Below are 19,183 nucleotides of genomic sequence, written 5' to 3'. Positions count from 1 at the left end.
ATGATATTTGCTGTGGGCTTTTCGTAGATGGCTTTTAAGATGTTGAGGAATGTTCCCTCTATCCCTACACTCTGAAGAGTTTTGATCAGGAATGGATGCTGTATTTTGTCAAATGCTTTCTCTGCATCTAATGAGAGGATCATATGGTTCTTTGCTTTTCTCTTGCTGATATGATGAATCACGTAGATTGTTTTACGAATGTTGAACCAGCCTTGTGTCCTGGGGATAAATCCTACTTGGTCATGGTGAATAATTTTCTTAATGTATTGTTGGATCCTATTGACTAGTATCTTGTTGAGAATTTTTGCATTCATGTTCATCAAGGATATTGGTCTGTAATTCTCCTTTTTGGTGGGGTCTTTGTCTGGTTTTGGAATTAAGGTGATGCTGGCCTCATAGAACGAATTTGGAAGTACTCCATCTCTCTCTATCTTTCCAAACAGCTTTAGTAGAATAGGTATGGTTTCTTCTTTAGACGTTTGATAGAATTCCCCTGGGAAGCCATCTGGCCCTGGACTTTTGTGTCTTGGGAGGTTTTTGATGACTGCTTCAATTTCCTCCCTGGTTATTGGCCTGTTCAGGTTTTCTATTTCTTCCTGTTCCAGTTTTGGTAGTTTGTGGCTTTCCAGGAATGTGTCCATTTCTTCTAGATTGCCTAATTTATTGGCGTATAGCTGTTCATAATATATTTTTAAAATCGTTTGTATTTCCTTGGTGTTGGTAGTGATCTCTCCTTTCTCATTCATGATTTTATTAATTTGAGTCTTCTTATCAATAATTACTTTGAATCTAAATAGAATACATGCTCCCATCAAAAAACAGGATGATGGAATGGACAAAAAAATACTATGAAATTAGAAATCAGCCACATGAGAAAATCTTGAGAGAACACAAATACATGGAGGTTAAGTAACCTGCTATTACACAATGAATGAGTCAACCAAAAAATAAAAGAGGAAATAAAAAATACATGGAGACAAATAAAAATGAATACATAATGGTCCAAAATCTTTGGGATGCAGAAAAAGTGGTTCTAAAAGGGAAGATTATAGCAATACATGCCTATATCAAAAAGCAAGAAAAATCTCAAATAAAGAATCTCACCTTACAACTAAAGGAGCATGAAAAAGAACAAGCATAACCCAAAACCAGTAGAAGGAAGGAAATAACTATTAGAGCAGAAATAAATGAAATAGAAACTACGAAAACAATAGAACAGATCAATGAGATCAGGAGCTGCTTCTTTGAAAAGATCAACAAAATTAATAAACCTTTAGCCAGACTCATTAGAGAGAGAGAGAGAGAGAGAAGAATCAAATTTAAAAAAAAAAATCAGAAGAGAAATAACAATCAACACCACAGAAATACAAAGAATTATAAGAGAGTATTATGAAAAATGATATACCAATAAATTGGACAATCTAGAAGAAATGGATGAATTTCTAGAAACATAAACCTCCCAAAACTGAATCAGGAAGAAACAAATTTTGAACAGATTCATTATCAGCAATGAAATTAAAGCAATAATGAAAAAAAAAAACCTCCCACAAACCAAAGTCTGGGCCCAGAAGGCTTCACAAGTGAATTCTACCAAACATTCAAAGAAGAGTTAATACCTATTCTTCTCAAACTATTCAAAAAAAAAAAAAAAAAAGAGGAAGGAAAAATTCTAAATTCATTCAAGGAGGCCAGCACTATCGCAATACCAAAGCCAGATTAAAACACTACCAAAAAAGACAACTGCAGGCCAGTATCTCTGATGCATAAAGATGCAAAAATTGTCAACAAAATATTAGTGAACTGAATCCAACAATACATTTAAAAAGGCATTCATCATGATCAAGTGGGATTTATTCCTGCATTGCAAGAGTGGCTCAATATTCACAAATCAATCAATAGGATACATCATATCAACAGAGAAAGGATAGAAGCCAACGATCATTTCACTAGATGCAGAAAAAGCAATCGACAAAGTACAACATCCATTCATGACAAGAACCCTCAACAAAGCGTTACAAGGAACATACCTCAACATAACAAAGACCATATATGGAAAAACCTACAGCTAACATCATATCAATGGTGAAAAACTGAGAGCTTTCCCCCTAAGATCAGAAATAAGACAAGGATATCCATTCTTACCACTTTTATTCAACATAGTACTGGATATTGTAGCCACAGAAATCACAGAAGAAAAAGAAATAAAGGCATTGAAACTGGTAAGGAAGAAGTAAAAGTTTCATTACTCGCAGATGACATGATACTATACATAAAAAACCCAAAAGACTCTACCAAAAAAAACTTCCAGAACTGATAAATGAATTCAGGAAGTTCTCAGGATACAAAATCAATATACAGAAATCCACTGCATTTCTATACACCGATAATGAAGTATCAGAAAATGAAATTAAGAAAACATTTCCAGGGCAGCCCGGATGGCTCAGCAGTTTAGCACGCCTTCGGTCCAAGGCCTGATCCTGGAGACCCGGGAACCAGTCCCACGTCAGGCTCCCTGCATGGAGCCTGCTTCTCCCTCTGCCTGTGTCTCTGCCTCTCTCTCTCTCTCTTTTTCTGTGTCTCTCATGAATAAATAAATAAAATCTTACAAAAAAAAAAGAAAGAAAGAAGAAAGAAGAAAGAAAAGAAAAGAAAGAACGAACGAACGAAAGAAAGAAAGAAAGAAAGAAAGAAAGAAAGAAAGAAGAAAACATTTCCATTTACAACTCCACCAAAAAGTGTAAAATACCCTAGGAATAAACTTAACTAAGGAAATAAAAGACCTGTACTCTGAAAACTATAAAACACTGATGAAAGAAACAGAAGATGACACATATAAAAGGAAAGATATTTTGTGCTCCTGGCTTCTAAGAAAAAATATTATTAAAATGTTTATACTACTCAATCTATAAATTTAATGCAATCCTTATCAAAATACCAATAGCATTCTTCACAGAACTAGAACAAACTATCCTAAAGTTTATATGGAACCACAAAAGAACCTGAACAGCCAAAGCAATCTTGAGAAAAAAAAGAACAAAGCTGGAGATATCAAGATACACTAAAAATCTGTAGTAATCAAAACAGTATGGAACTGACACAAAAACAGATACATAGATCAGTGGAACAGAATAGAGAGTCCAGAAATAAACCCATGATTATGTGATCAATTAATCTTTGATAAAAGGAGGCAAGAATATATCTTTGATAAAAGGAGGCAATGGGAAAGATAATCTCTTCAACAAATGATGTTGGGGAAATTAGCCATATGCAAAAGAATGAAACCGAACCACTTTTCTCACATCATACACAAAAAAATCAACTCAAAATGGATTAAGGACCTAAATATGAGATATGAAACCATGAAAATCCCAGAAGACAGCCAGGCAGTAATTTCTCTATCTTCATCATAGAGGTATGTCAAAGATAGGTATGTCTCCTGAGGCAAAGTAAACAAAAGCAAAAATGAACTTCAGGTACTATTTCAAAATAAAAAGCTTCTTCACAGTGAACAATCAACAACAACAACAACATGGATGGGAGAAGATATTCGCAAATGATATACCTGATAAAGAGTTAATATCCAAAATATATAAAGAACTTACACAACTAAAAGCAATACCAAAAAAATAATAGTAATCCAATTAAAAAACAGGCAGAAGTCAAGAATAGACATTTCTTCAAAGAAGACATGGGCCAAAAGACACATGAAAAGATGTTCAACATCACTCATCATCAGGCAAATGCAAATCAAAACTACAATGAGCTATCAATGAACTATTTTATCCATTGTCAGAATGGATAAAATAAAAAGCACAGGTTAAACAAGTGTTGGCAGTGATCTGGAGAAAAAGGAACTCTCTTGCACTATTAGTGGGAATGCAAACTGGTGCAGCCACCATGGAAAACAGTATGGAGGTTCATCAAAAAATTAAAGACAGAATTACCATATGATCCAGTAATTTCACTATGAGGATTTATCCAAAGAAATCAAAAACATTAATTTGAGAAGATATATGCAGCATTAATTACGTAGCCAAAACATGGAAGCAGCCCAGATGTCCATCAATAGATGGATGGATAAAGAGGATGTGGTATATATATACACAATGGAATATTACTCAGCCATGAAGAGAACGAAATCTTGCCATTTTTAAGAATATGGATGGACCTAGAGAGTCTAGTGGTAAGTGAAATAAGTCATTTGGAGAAATACCATATGATTTCACTCATGCAGAATTTAACAAAACAAATGAACATAGGGGAAAAAAGAGAAGCAAACCAAAAAAACAGGTTCTTAATTATAAGGAACAAAGTGATGGTTACTGGAGAGGAGGTGGGGATGATGGTTTAAGTAGGTGATGGGGATTAAGGAGGGCACTTGTGATGAGCACTGGGTGTTGTATGTAAGTGATGAATCACTAAATTCTCTACCTGGAACTAATATGACACTGTTAACTGGAGTTTTAGTAAAACTTGAAAGAAAATTTCCCACAGACATTTAGCAATCATGTTCACAACAGTTTTAATGTTACAATAGGAGTATTTTTCAAACAAATTACCCACATTTTATAACTTAATACCTTTGATTTCATAAAAAGAAGTAAAACATCATAAAGATGTGACGGTGTATGTCTCTTGAGCCCATAAAGGGAAAATGCGTCAAGTAACAAAATGGTAATATTGAATATGAAAGCACTTAAGAAACATATATACAATTAGGAAACTTGAACAGTGTCCTGATTGAAAGTATTTATGAAATAGCTGTGCATATTAAAATCTATACATATACATATCTCTGTCCCTCTGTGTGTGTGTGTGTTTGTGTGTGTATTAAACTGTTAAGAGAAACATCAACAAAATTTCTTACTGGTTAATACAAAGTTTTATTTTAAAATTCCCACTCTCAAAAATAAATAAATAAGTTAATTAATTAATTAATTAAAATAAAATAAAATAAAATTCTCACTCTCTACAACTAACATTTTTAAAAAATGAATCTATTATATTTACGTGTTACTTATATCAAAACAACTAAAAGTAAATCCCAGTAATACTCTTCTTTCTAAACAGTGGCTCCTATTTGAAAAATTGTATTTAAAATCTTTTAATTTTATTTTTAAACACTACATCTTCACTCTTGCTGAGCTTTACCAAAAAATGAAACAGTGCTATTTATATTAATCTTATGACTTACAAAGCTCTTATGTATATATTTTCTCATTCAATTCTCACAACAGTTCTGCGGATTAAGTATTCATTTCCTCATTTATAAATTGGAATAAGAAGGTCCTGAGCAGTTAAATGCCTTTCACTTTTTCACATATTGAGTATATGGTAAAATCAGATTTAAAATAAGCGTTTTCCAATACCAAATCCAGCATTCAATGTAGTTTTATTTTGTTTCTCCTACTCTGTTGCATATTTTAAAAACACATTGTCAAGTCCTATGGAAGTTATCTTTTGTATAGATTAAGGTTTAGCCCTATTATTATGGCTAAGGGCTTAGAGATTTGAAACTGTCTTTATTTGCACATAAAAACATTGTCTATGTAGAAAATCCCAGTGATTCTACAAAAAGTATCTCTAAAACTAAAAAGTGAGTTTAACAAGGTTACTGTTATACAAGGTCAAAATACAATCACGATACTGCCTTCTACCACAACTTGACCAGTGGGGGGTTTCTACCAAATGCATTGGTTACTTGACATGGTCTGTCAATTTTGCTCTATCAGAACTCCAACATCTTCCCAGGATCTTCCAGAATTGTTCAGCTTTGGGTTTCCCAGTTGTTCTCCCAGTCTTTTAAATGTAGAAGCCTAGAATTCAGTAAATAAATTCAAGGTAACCTATGTATTTTCAGCACTTTTCTGTATAGTTTCCTCCTCTCTGATGACATTCTGCTCATGTTTCTGGCCATTTCAGCCACTCTCAACTTCTATCTCAGCCTCTACAATTCATCGAAACCTCTGCACTCTGCTTAAGATCTCCCAATCTGAAATGAAATTTAGTAAATGCTATAAGATAGAGGGATGATTGTGTGCCTTAGTCCATTTTTTTTTCCTGTTCTCTTAGGGATTACAATCATTCACTTCTTGCTTTCCAGTGTTTTAAAGTAGGTATTTTTTTTTAATATTTGGATGTAATTTGAACATTAGAACATTTGCTCTTTTTAAAAAAAAAGATTTGATTTATTCATGAGAGACACAGAAAGAGAGGCAGAGACACAGGCAGAGGGAGAAGCAGGCTCCGTGCAGGGAGCCCGACGTGGGACTGGATCCCGGGTCTCCAGGATCAGGCCCTGGGCTGAAGGCGGTGCTAAACCGCTGAGCCACCCAGGCTGCCCAGGTATTTCTTATATTGTCCAGTTTTCTAGTTGTTTGTGGCAAGAAGGAAATCCAATCTGAATTTCTTCATCATGCCAAAAGCAAAAGTACAAACTTTAATTATCATATTAAAATAAATAGACCCATTACACTTTAGTGCAATAGTTACATTAATAGGAAAACACTATGTAAGATCTCAAAGACATTTAATGGCCACATTACTATTGTTAGTCTCCATTCTTACTTGACCTACTGAAATGGAAAGTCTGAGATACTGGTTATGCTGATTAGCTAGCCTATGACTTTCTAAGCAGGAAAAAGAAAAAGTGCAGAGATGCACAAGGTGTTTTAAAAATGCTTTTCTACTGAAGTAGTTTCAAATGTATACAAATGACAGGAGGATAATCCGAAGAGCATCTGTTTACCTGTATCAGTTTTCTCTGCTGGGTAACAAATTACTACAATCTCAGCTTCAATAGCATATATGTGTTACCTCACGATTTACGTGAGTCAGGAGTCCAAGCATAGCTGAGCAGGATCTCCTGCTCAGAGTCTCTCAATCAAGGTGTCAGCCAGGTACTGTGCCTTCCTGGAGTTGGGGATCATCTTCCACCCTCACATGGCTTTTGGCAGAATCTGGTATCTTGCAGGTAAAAACGTGAGTTGCCCATTTTCTTGACGGCTGTCAGCTGACAGTCCCTCTCGGCTCCAAGAGCTCACCTGCCATTCCTTGCCAGGTGGGCTTCTCACAGACCCTCATAACTCAGCAGCTTGATTCCTCAATGTCAGCAGAAGAGTGTCTCTGACATCTAGACTCTTCTTTACAGGGCTCAGCTGTTGAGATCAGACCCACCTGGGATGACCCTCCCTTTGATTAACTTAAAGCAACTGATTTGGCATCTTAATTGCCTCTGCAACATCTCTTCACGTTGGCCAGATAGCCTACTCTAAGCAGGGAGTGACCTCACAGGGCTCCTCGCCCTGAGTGACGGGGGTCACACCATATGTATACAGCATACGGTGTATGCTTTACACAGTTTACACAGTTTCCCTATTTTAATATTTTGCCATGTTCACATTTGCCTTCATTCTCTAGGTGTGTATGTGTATGTATGTATATACGTGCATGTACATGGATGTAAATACACACCACATGAAGGTATGCTGTGTAAGTCTTGTCCATTTACCCCACAAAACTGAGTGTAATTTGACTAAGAGAAATGGTATTTCCTTACATGTCTACAGTGCACTTTTTTAAAATAGGAAATTTAACACTGATATTATACTTTTTATAATTCATATCCCAGTTCCATCAATTGCCTCAATAATATCGTTTATAGTTTTTTTTTTTTTTTTGCCATGAAAATCTAGCCCAGAACCTATGTATTGCACTTAGCTGTCATGTCTTTTTAGTTTCCCATGACCTGAAATAGCTCCTCAGCCTCTCCTTAGTCTTTCAATCCACTGTTTTTGAAGAATATTGAAAGTTGTTTCTAGAATAGGGATTGACAAACTACGTCCTACAAGCTAAATCCAGCCCTTGGCCTGTTTTTGTACAGCTCTAGGACTAATAATGGTTTTTATGATTTTATAGGGTTTTAAAACAAAACACAAAAGATATGTGATAAAAACCATATGTTTTAAAGAAAAAACCTCTTTAAAAATGCCATAAAACCTTTCAAATCTAAACCAATTGGCCCATTTTATCCTAATGGTTTGGAGATGGCTGTTCTAGAATATCTCTTACTTTGAGTTTCTTTGCTTTCCTTATGATATGATTATATTCGAGTGATGAATTGTTCGGAAAACTATGTAAGTGATATTATATTCTTTTCAATGCCTCATAACTGGAGGCACGTGACATCTTTCTGCTCCTTACTGGTGCTGTTACTTTTGATCTCTTGGTTAATCTGGTTTCTTCACTCTGTAGTTAGTATTTTTTTCTTGTGTAATCAATGAGTGATTTGTTGGACAATACTGTAAGGTCATGTAAATATTATCAAAACTTTCCCTTAGGTGGAAACTTTCCCTTAGGTATCTATTGATGACTATGAGAGTGCTTTCCAAATTCTATTACTCTGTTTACATTTATTAGTTGGCATTTTATCTACAAGAAAACACCTTCTTTTTTCCATATTTACTTATTTACTTACTTAGTTATTTGCTTATCTATTGTCAGTATAGACTCACAATTCTTATCTCATGGAATTCACTATAGTCTAGGATTGCCCTTATTTATTTTGGTGCTCAAATTTTCTTAGACTTTCCAAGTGAGAGCCCCCTCAAGTGGGTTCCTATCTAATTTTGGAGAAAGAGAAATTAAAGGAGAATGATTTTCATGTGAACAAAATGATTAAATCCTTTATGCGAATCAAAACATATTTTATATTTGTTAACCTAAAGTTGCTGTAACAGATCCATGTCAGCTGTAAGTGGCACTGGGAAGGTTCGGAATGGCAGCAGCGGGAAGGTTATGGCTTTAAGTCTCAGTCATGATTTTGAGCCTGCTTTGCTACTTACATATGTTTGTGACTTTGGGGAAGTGATTTAGCCTTTCTGAGTCTCAATTTCATTGTGTTTAGCATGTACATTTAGTATAGGATTAAATGAGATTATGAATTTAAGGGCCTATAGGCAGAAGGTATTCAATGAATTAAGTCACCGCGGATAGCTGCTGGTATGCTAACTGGGGAAATGTGATTTTGTAGCTTTAATGTTAAAGTAATAGCAGAATGCAGGGGTGCCTGGGTGGCTTATTGAGTTGAGCATCTGACTCTTGGTTTTGGCTCGGGTCATGATCTCACAGGTCATGAGATAAGCGCCTGATGGGCTCAGGCTCAGCTTCAGTCTGCCTGAAGATGCTATCCTTCTGCCCCTCCTCCTACTTGTACTTGCATGCTTGCTTTCTCTCCTTCTAAATAAAAATAAATAAATAAATAAATAAATAAATAAATAAATAAATAAATCTTTAAAGTAATAGCAGAACAAATGATTGGCAGGATTTGATGCCCAACCAAATAAGAAAATTTTAAGTATGATACTGAAACAGCCAGTTGGTTATTAATTCTAATCAAGGCTTCCAATGCATAGACAAAACTGATGTGTGTGTACTAATACTAAGAAGCGTGACCAAATCTGTGAGTGAACAGCTAATACAATAGTAGGCACTGGAAAAATCTTTCCAACTGCTGTCAATGTTCAGATCAAATACTGTTTCTATGAAAAATTATGTGAAATAGTAAAAAAGGGAGCACAAGAGAGAAGCTAATGAATTTGCATCATTATCTATGAAAGAATCAAGAACTTGTGAGAATCTGATCATGTCAAGCTTCAGAGAAGAATGGTGATTTAGAGAAAAATGTGTTTAATGACTTGTACTTGATAACTATTGGTATTAAAAAATAGAATGCAGAAGTTACTACAAAGAAAGAATATTTGTGATATTAGAATGACTGCCACCCCATCTCTCATACTGACATAATCTCACTCAGACACAAAGAAATAATTGTGCGGACACCTGGGTAGCTCAGCAGTTGAGCATCTGCCTTTAGCTCAGGGCATGATCTCGGGATTCATCGGGCTCCCCACAGGGAGCCTGCTTCTCCCTCTGCCTATGTCTCTGCCTTTCGCTCTCTGTGTCTCTCACAAATGAATAAATAAAATATTAAAAAAAAAAAACGAAGAAATAATTTTGTAAAATAAAGAAAAGCAGAACTTGGTTGTTGCAATGCTAATTTAAGGACCATAGTGTTAAGGACCTGATCATTATTTTGATTGAAACCATGCTACGACTTCCTATCATCTTAATGAATAGAAAAATATTAATCATGTAAAATATCATATTAATTATATAAAAATATAATCCCAGTATTACTGTAAGATAATTAAAACATTTAATTTTCAGTCAAAATTTCCTTAAATCTGATGCCTCAAAAAGAGCAATAAATTTAAGTCTTGCTGAAATGCAAACATTGTTTAAAAGATCCAACTGGATGTCAGTTGTACTGACCTAACCAACAGGCATATTATTTGGTAAAACAAATATAAATTATATAAGTAAAACAAACAAAAAACCACAGTATTTTCTCATTCATGATTTAATAATAATATCAATATGCAACTGTCCTAGGAGATAGCTGTGAGTTTTGCTGGGAGGGAGGATTGAAGAGGTGTATTTACCCAGGAAAGAATGCCTCACAAGGGCAGCTGAGGCACACTTAAAATTGCTGTGATTTGCCCACAAATATTCTAAGATATTCAAGATATGGTTTAAAAAAAAAAAGGCACATTTAGAAGATGAATTAAGGTATTTTACAAAGGGTTTATGATGCAATGGGGGAGAGAGGAACTCTTCATTTATCTAAATGAATATTCATTTCTTGAAGATTTTTAAAGCATTGGACTAAAATTTAGCTAGTTTCTCCAAAATTCAGCTTTGGTTTGAAGTAATGACAAATGAAATCAGCCTGACTCATCTTTCAAAATGCTTCTCCATCTGTCCTTTTGCTTTAGACCTGACTGCCTCTAGCTTGGGCTCATACCTGGATGCCTGCAATCCTGAGATAAACCTGGCAGTCATTAGCACATGGTTTTTGAAGACAACGACGCAGATGAAACATTTAAGGCGGAAATATAATGTAAGGAGAGAAGCTGACCCAGAAATGAACCCCAAAGATTGCCAACACTTCTACTAGAGAAGATGATGTTAGCAAAGAAGCCTGTGAAGGAGTAGCCAGAAAGGTAGGTAGAAAGCCAGTGAATAATGTGGAAAATGGACTGAAACATCAAAAAACTTTGAGAAATATCAATAGGATTTGATAATAGAGACGTCTCGTTAAATTTGCAAGGCTGGTTTTGGTGAAGCGTTGGAGGCAGAAACCAGATTGAAGTGTTTGAAAAGTGAAATCCTCTGTGAGAAAATTAAGAATGTATACATGCACAGCTCTTTTCAGGGGATATCATGGAAGGAGGGGTCCAAAGAAGTGCAAGTGGGGTATCAGAGATATAAGAACCTATTTAAATGATGAGAGAAAGCTAGAGTACAGAGCAGGGCTGAAGATTTAGTGTAGGGAAGAGATAACACACAGAATATCTAAGAGGGCAGGATCAATTTAGCTCCTGAGCACACACGAAAGGATTTGCTTTTTTGATAGGAGGGACATGGCATCAATTACAACAGCAAGAAAGAAAGGATATAAAGATGCAGTTAAATTTGTAGATTTAAGAAAGGTTTTAAAATTGACAATCTCCTTGCTCAATCAATACCTTTTAATTATAGAGTCACTTCAAAGTCTTCAACCAGACACTCAAGAGACTCCAGTATGGATTTTTAAAAAATATTATAGCATGCATCTTTATATAAATATATAAATCTAGCCAGAAAAAAGTTCCATATCCCCAAAATTCTCACCATAATTCTATCCTCCCTATTTCTTTCCAGTGTCTCCTCGTATCCGAGTTTGGTCTATCGTGCAAGCCTAGTGCAAATTCTCCCCTCAATAAAATCCCTTTACTTGTGCAGAAGCCTATACCTTAGAGGTGATGATGAGCAGATGGGGTGTTGATCATTTAATTAAAAAATTACACTATTCATTTTAGAGTATAGATAGGTCAGAAGCGCTTCTTAAAGAGCTAAAGATGAGCTGGAATCTCTCAGGATGTTTCAGACGGGAGGAAAAGCTTGCTTAAACTTAGGCAAGGAGGAAAAGCTTGCTTAAACTGAGGCAAGGAGAATGGTAGAAATGGCTGGACTCGAGAGATATTCAGAAAATATAATCAATTTTATTGTATTTGTCAAAAATTGATGATAGAGTTCATGAGAGAACAAGTAGAGATGACTCCCTCTGTTCTGTTTAAAATTTGCCTAGCTGGTATTATCCACCTATATGTACTCTGTGAAGTGGAATTAGGGAAGATAATGCATTGATTTGGCCGTGGTGACTTGGGGTTCCTACTGATATATATCCAGGAAGGACCTGGAGAACTAGAACTGAGGAGAAATCCAGGCAGAGGATATAGAGGATATAGATTCGAGAATTATCACCATCTACCACTGACTTAATTTCCACGGGCAGATGTGGTTATGTTCACTCAAAAAGAGAATGTAAAGTAAATGGTGAGCTGAACAAAGAAAAATAGCACAGAAAAACAACAACAAAAGACCCCAGGAAGGAGACTATGAATAAAGACTCAGAAATGTGGGAGGGGAATGAGGAATAATGTCAGGAAATCAAGAGAAAAGGCAGTTTTGCAGAGAATATATTAGCTAATGTTGTCGATTATTACACAAATAAGTACTAAATAGAGTTTATAGCTGATTGCCTTGACAAGGGTAATTTCAGGGGAGAGCTGAGCATAGATTTCAAGCTGCCATGGGACATAATGAAAGGACAGCCATGCTTTGGAAATAAATGTCAGTTATCAATTACCTCTGCTCCAAATACACCTTTCAATATCTGCTTTGTGATAAACGACAGAATTCCTTTAAATATGTCTCCTTTCAAGTGAGCATGATGCTAATCTTTCTCAGTAGTAGACATTGGAGGGATACTGAAAAAGGAAGGGGCTCTTTCATCGTTTTCTTTTTTTGGGATCTACAAGTGGGCTTAGTAGGTATGAAGACAGCTAGTGAAGCTTGCCCTAGCTGGTGTCCCCGCGAGACCTTGTAGCCTCAGCCTCGTGATGACCTTTCTGTAGCCCACACACCTCAGAAACCAGAGTCCTATACTCTGTGAGGGTGTCCTACAATCTCCAGTTCCAGAACTCCCACTATGACTTATATACACCTATGCCACCAGTTGTGGATCACCTGCTCCCTTCTCGCGCTCTGAAGAGTATGTTCGTTTTCTGTTGCAAATCTAACTAACTGCCATAAACTCAAAACACAAATTTGTTATCTCCAAGTTCTGCAGGTTAGAAGTCCAACACATCTCAGTGAACTAAAATCAAAGTGTCAACAAGGCTGGTTCCTTCTGAAGGGTCTCAGGGAGAATCTGTTTCTTTGTCTTTGCTAGCTCCTAGAAGCTGTCAACATTAGTTGGCCCATAGTCCCTTTATCCATCTTCAAAGTCAGTAATGGTGCATCTCTCTAACCATTCATGGGTTGCCACATCTCTCTTTGACTACAGGTGAGAAGGGTTCTTCCCTTTTGAGGACCCAAGTGACTGTATTGGGTCCATCCAGATAATCCAGGGTAATCTCTCCATCTCAAGGTCCTTCATTGAATGGCATCTTCAAAGTTCCTTTTACAGTGAATGATAAGATATTCATAGGTTTTCAGAATAAGGGTGTGGACATCTTTGAGGAGTCATTATTCTGCCTACCACAGGGACTTACTGCTATCCCAGAAACTCCAGATCAACTCTGGCCTGGCTAAACCAGCAAGCTTCTCTGCTATCTGATGGCTGAACCATACCTTCTCCAAATACATCTCAACCCCTTCCCCTACCCCCTGCTATAGCCCTCATGTGCCATTTAGAATACATCTAATTTTACATCTTACTCTTTTATCACATTCAGTACTTCTTTATATTAAACGTTTCCTATTTACCCTATTGTGTGGTTCCTATCTTCTGATTGGACCTAAACTGCTACTGTTATATTACCCAAAGTAACCTATAAATGGAAAGAAAATGCTTAAACTATAATTGGAGGGATGGAAGAAGAATCAAAAGTAATAGTTTTAGTTTGGTTTGCTTTGGCTTGGGGGAAAACAGTTCAGCATTGCAGTAAGTTGAAAGAAATAATTAATACAGACATAGGATGAAGGTACCAGAAAGAGAAATAGTCTTGAAGATGAGAGAGACTAGAATCTATTCTAGAAATTGAAAACACTGGTGTTCAATCATGAGAGGCTTTTTTAAAATTCCAATTTCCAGGCTCTATCCTCATTGTGATCTAATTGGGCTTAATTTAATTGGAGATTCTGATTTAATTGGTCTTGGGTAAAGCCTGAGCATCAGTCTCTCTGATGACTAGCAATACGGAGGCAACAATGGGGCAGCTATGGGCAACTGTGTAGACATAGAGGGCTATGAGTTCTGCTAGATGTTAATGAGTTCTGCGAGATTATCTCAGCTGTCTCTGAGAAATTGAAGGTGATGTCATATGTTGACAGTGAGGCAGAAATTGTGAAAGGGACGTTAGGCCTTTGCTGACACCCACTAAAATACCCACTCTGTGTAAAACTCAGTGTTTAATAATATGCATTCAAATCATGAAACAGTTCCTCACCTCTCAAGTAACTTGTTCTTTCAGGTGAGAGACTGAACAAAATAAATATGTGAATAAAAATACCAAGTAGAATGTGTTCAGTTTATAGGAAGTCACAAAGGGTACATTACAGGCAAAGCTTTCAAGGTATAGAACTTAAGACGTATGCCTTGAAAGGAATATAGATAGGATGAAGGCATACATTCTTGGTACTGCAAAGGATGTGCACCCCACTTCAGAGTTTCTGAGCAGATGAGCCTAGCTAGAGTGGACAGTTTAAGAGAGGACAATGAGAGAGGTTGAATATGTTGGTCAGGTCAGATTTAGTTTGTACATGAGAGCTAGATACAACAGGGTAAGGGAGGCTGTAGATACCACACTAAAGAATTTAGGCTTTCTTTTGTGGGTAGTGAAAAGCCACCCAAAGTGGTGTCTTTTGCGTCCTCCTCTTTGTCTTCAGTACTCTAGTGAGTACTGACAATGTGCTGAAAATTGCTCACGCAGCCTCACGTGGGGTCCCAGTGACATGAGGCATGGTTTTGAGTACATAATTAAGCAAAACATGTTACTGAATACAAAATATATACTTCAGAATACCATAGGTCAAAACACAATGTAAACACTTAAATACAGTTAAAGGTTATAGGAATGTGGAGAATGCTTTGAAATATCACATAATTTCCCCCTTCTCATACAGTGTTTGTTTTTCTCCTTCAGTTATTCCACATACAATAGACCATGAAGTTTGCTACCTTTCAAAAAGGAAAACAGACACAGCCAAAGCAGTGACGTTAGTCTAGCCTTCACCAGCCTTTTGGAAATCAATCACGATTTTTTTTTTATGCCCAGTCTTTTAAGAGAGAATTGATACCCATATTAAGAACAAAACTGGGGCAGCCCTGGTGGCGCAGCGGTTTAGCGCCGCCTGCAGCCCAGGGCGTGATCCTGGAGACTCTGGATCGAGTCCCACCTCAGGCTCTCTCTGTATGATGCCTGCTTCTCCCTCTGCCTGTGTCTCTGCCTCTCTCTCTCTGTCTCTATGAATAAATAAATAAAATCTTAAAAAAAAAAAGAACAAAACTCAGAGGACTCCCCAAAGAATCAATGCTGAGATGGCAGTGGGGTGAGGTGGGGGGCAGGGGAGAGGACAGACAAGATCTTATTTCTGTTATTTAAGAAGTTCTGACTGACAGCAAGAAAACCATTTCCCTGGGACTATGATGGAGAAGAGGGACAGAAGGGTTGAGATAGAAGAGTCACAATTTTTAACAGTAAGGATAGAAATCTCAGTTGGGATGGAATAAAAACACATCTAGATACGTTTGGATGAATCTCCCCATACCTGGCCTAGGAAGAGTATAGGCCTTTCAAAGGAGTTCTACATTTGAAGCATTATATATAACATGCTACCAAAACCAAAGAGCAGAAATAGGATTAAGGTTTGGGTAGGTGAGCCTGGAAGCAGCCTTACCTTTCTGGTTTTGGTAAGAGCAGTGATCATCAGGGTAAGCTTGCCCCTGATGTACAGATAAATTTCCAAGGGCCATGGTATTTGAAGGTTTAATGTAAGATTTCCAGATGTTTGACTGCCAAATGTATTCCTTTCAAAATTTTACTGGTCTGAGAACTCACCAAGAATTCACTCCTTCTCTTTTTATGACAATTCTTCCATTTTACAAAATGAGAACATAGTCTTTGGCACATTGCCCCAGTTGTAAGAACCTATGTGACACAAATCAAAGAGACAGTCTGAAAGATTGGTAATGTCTGTTGAGAAAATAAATGCCTCTAATAACGAAAATAAAAAGATTATTTTTTAAGTCAGGTGGTTATCTGTTCTTTATGTTCAAAAATTCAGGTAGACTCTATAGAACTGTCAACTGTTAAATCATTAAAAATAATCATGATTAGAGATAGCTTTGTGAAATTTGGCTTATAACCAGGAAAGACACAAAACAATTGGATGGCATTGCTATCATAAAACTACTATCATTCCCATAAACTTATGTATGGGCAAGATTTCCAAACAATGAGTAACATGGATTATTAGTCTCATTTCATTCAACGTTCATCAATAAATTCTTGAGATAATTGGAAGAATCCTCATTTCTCTCAATATGGAATGGATTCTAAATGAAATTTTACCTTTTTATTTAATAAATATGCATTAAATTTGGTAATATATTTAGGCTCCTTAGATTAACTAGGTACTATTAATAATGGAATTGATAAAAATGAAGAAACTTTTTTTAAGATTTTATTTATTTATTCATGAGAGACACACAGAGAGAGAGAGAGAGAGAGAGGGGCAGAGATACAGGCAGAGGGAGAAGCAGGCTCCATGCAGAGAGCCCAATGTGGGACTCGATCCCAGGTCTCCAGGATCACGCCCTGGGCTGAAGGCAGCGCTAAACCACTGAGCCACCCGGGATGCCCAAAATGAAGACACTTATTGTTTTAAATTTAGAGTTTATGGTCACAGACACTAAAACAAAACAAAACAAAACAAAAACAAAAACGAAACCACACCAATTTTAATAACATTTTATAGAAAACATCATAGACTGAATCAGATTTCAGATTTTACAACACTAATGCATAAAAATCATCATAAAACCTAAATATCATAAGCAGTAAGCATGTATTTGTCCACTCATCTGGAGCAGCTGGAGGTTGGCTTGGTGACCGCCAAGCTGGCGGTCTTGCTCACACATCTGTATCGTCTGTTGACTGATCTAGGGGACACTCAGCTCTGCTTCAGGTGTCTTTCACTCTCCAGTAGACGAATTCTGGCAGTAGCAGAAGAGAGAAGACAATCCCCAACTCTCAGGAGTTGTATAAGCCCCTACGTCACACTTCCCAGCATCACACTGGCCAAAGCAAGTCACACAATCAATCCCATAGTCAAAATGGGAAGGTGGAACAAAGCAACACGGCAAAGGTGGGTGAAGTGTTAGGGCCATTTCTACAATGTACTACAGTGTGATAACTAAAAGACTTTCAAGTATTAAAATATATAAGAAGAAATTCTAAAGGGGAAGTGAAATGCAAACATGAATTGAAGAAGTAAAGGGCCAAGGTGGAATTTGTGACTTTTCAAGAGTCTGTTCAGTGTTTTTAATATGGATGATGGTGAGTATCCAATCATTATGGATTCAATTACGCTGGATATATTTTTAAAAGTGATGCAGCAGTTCTATTTTAAAATGTCAATATTTATAACATACTAAACTTACATTCTTTGCAACTATTTAAATTTATGATGAAACTGAACTAAAAATGTGTGAGCAGTATATAGATTTCCAACAATATTTTAGGGGTGTGCAAGCAAAATAAATTAAATTCCATTGATATTGAATTTCCAGAACCCAAGGAGAGTGTGGGATTTCTCAAAGATAGAGAAGTGGAAGAGGCCTGAGTCATATCAAAGCTCATGTTTGGGAATCTCATAAAAAGAGGTAATAATACTAGCTGGAAACTTGTGGTAGAGTGTAGCCTAATCTATTTTGGTTAAGACTTGTGTATCCTATGGGGAGACCCTATACTAAGTCAAAATAGAAATTTCTGTATTAGACCTTAGGTTTGGGTATACAACTCATAGGGTGATTACAGGATTGTGATAGGAAGTGACGACATGGCCTCATAGATTGGTAGTCAGAAAAGATAAACACAAGGAAGTCTCATCATGGAACCATATCCTCTTTTTAAGATTAAGAACTGTTACTTGTATCATTTACCAAATCATATACCAAAGTTCAAACCAGTTCACTTCAGCAAATCAGGTCAGGAAAGGCATTGAATAAACAAGCCAGATCATGTCACAGTGGATACAATGAGGGTTGAAGCTAATGGCTTAGAACCCAGAATGCATAGCAACTTGACCAGAGGACAGCATAAAGATCAGATACCCAGCCACCCCTCCCTGTACTGGGGGTTATCTTAGATTACCCACATCCAGGCAGCATCTTGGGAAGGAGAAGGGGTGAGGGAGATTCCTTAAGAAGTAGGTTACCTTCTGATACATGACCCACAAAAGAGAATGAGATGTTTTAATTTAAAAAGATTAAGTGGTTTCTGACAACCATATGAATGTATGCTTAAGAGCAAGATGTAATCCATTATAGGAAAACTCATGCTCTGGATCTAAGTTGTGGTGTCCTTACATTGACTTGGCCACAAATAACAATGATATTTATGAATACAGAAAACTATGTATATTATAAAAAGCCAAGCAAAATTTAAATAGTCTATTTTAAGTAACCATTTAGATATATTTTTTAAAGATTTTATTTATTCATTCATGAGAGACACAGAAAGAGAGAGAGAGAGAGAGAGACAGAGACACAGGCAGAGGGAGAAGCAGGCTCCATGCAGGGAGCCCGACGTGGGACTCGATCCCAGGACTCCAGGATCACACCCTGGGCCGAAGGTAGGCACTAAACCGCTGAGCACCTGGGCTACCCCCATTTAGATATTTTAAGATTAATTGTATAGTACTTTCTTTTGTATCTTTAAAAGTATTTGAATCTTCGATACAAACAAGAGAATATGTGTATTAACTCAAGAAAACAGTATCAATATAAAGTAACTTAGAAAAAAAATATGTAGATTTTGGGGTAAAAATCCTCCATGGACATAAGAAATTTCTT

At 36.6% G+C, this 19,183-nt stretch overlaps 1 long non-coding RNA gene across 1 annotated transcript in view; it reads left to right on the top strand.

Annotated features, from left to right (window-relative positions):
• The first annotated feature begins 10,738 nt into the window (after positions 1–10,738).
• The window catches only part of LOC144310429 (uncharacterized), a 51,703-nt gene continuing 43,258 nt past the window's right edge, over positions 10,739–19,183 (top strand). Inside the window, exon 1 of the long non-coding RNA XR_013376158.1 lies at positions 10,739–11,063. This is a non-coding gene — a long non-coding RNA (uncharacterized LOC144310429). The remainder of the gene's footprint in view (positions 11,064–19,183) is intronic.

Source organism: Canis aureus, chromosome 1, assembly GCF_053574225.1.
Source record: "Canis aureus isolate CA01 chromosome 1, VMU_Caureus_v.1.0, whole genome shotgun sequence".
Taxonomy (NCBI): Eukaryota; Metazoa; Chordata; class Mammalia; order Carnivora; family Canidae; genus Canis; species Canis aureus.
Note: the sequence above shows the minus strand (reverse complement) of the source record. Positions and strands in the feature narration are given on the sequence as shown.